This window comes from Brassica oleracea, chromosome C7, assembly GCF_000695525.1.
Source record: "Brassica oleracea var. oleracea cultivar TO1000 chromosome C7, BOL, whole genome shotgun sequence".
NCBI lineage: Eukaryota > Viridiplantae > Streptophyta > Magnoliopsida > Brassicales > Brassicaceae > Brassica > Brassica oleracea.
The window spans coordinates 29,568,806-29,569,690 of record NC_027754.1 but is presented as its reverse complement, the minus strand read 5'-3'; positions in this window follow the sequence as shown (position 1 = coordinate 29,569,690).

Below are 885 nucleotides of genomic sequence, written 5' to 3'. Positions count from 1 at the left end.
TGTATTTATGCCTCAAACTTATCATCCGTAACATAATAATATACTTTTTCTGTGCTAGGAACCGTTTGTAAATAAATGTCTCGGATGTATATGACTGCTTAGTTTGTTGCTTTTGACAGTGAAATCACTAAACTTGCAATGTGTCAGGACAGCAAAAGCATCTCAGCTGATGATAACTTTACAATTTCGTTGGTTTCTTTTTTCAATTATGTTGGATGGATTATTTTAGCTAACAAATATCGGAACAGGGCGCTGGCAATAACTCTAATAGATATATATATATATACATTTAGAATTGGAAGTTTGGTGAGAACAGGAACAAGTACTTCGGTCACGCTATTGGACGGTTATACGCCATTTCAAGAGAATTGATTTCTTATATTTCTCATAATCAGTAAGATTTTAACTGTTTTGTCTACTTTGCATTCATACCTCATTCTCCATCTAACTTCTCGGTGCTACTATATAATGATCAAGTCATTTTCTGCACAAATAGGCAAGTGGAGATGTTACGTTGGGTGCTTGGTTTATTTGGCTTGGCTATACAAAGTCTGTTGTGACTCTAAAACTTTTACCTCATTTAACATTGATTCTGGTTCTTGGGAAAATTGCAGACTGTGAATGAAAGGCACAAGCAGGGAACATATATGTATAGCTGTGTTCGACTCGACATGTAGCGGTATCTGCAGATCCGTTGATCCCATTGTGGAGGTTAACATTCAATGTGTTGACCTGGAAATCATTATTTGGAAGCTACATTTCGAGGCATTTCCTCAACATATAAATAGACCATAGACAGAGTTTGATATTTATAATACTAAGTAATCATGGAGTCTGCAGAAAACAATCCTTTTGCATATTCTATATGGAACCAAGAGATATGTC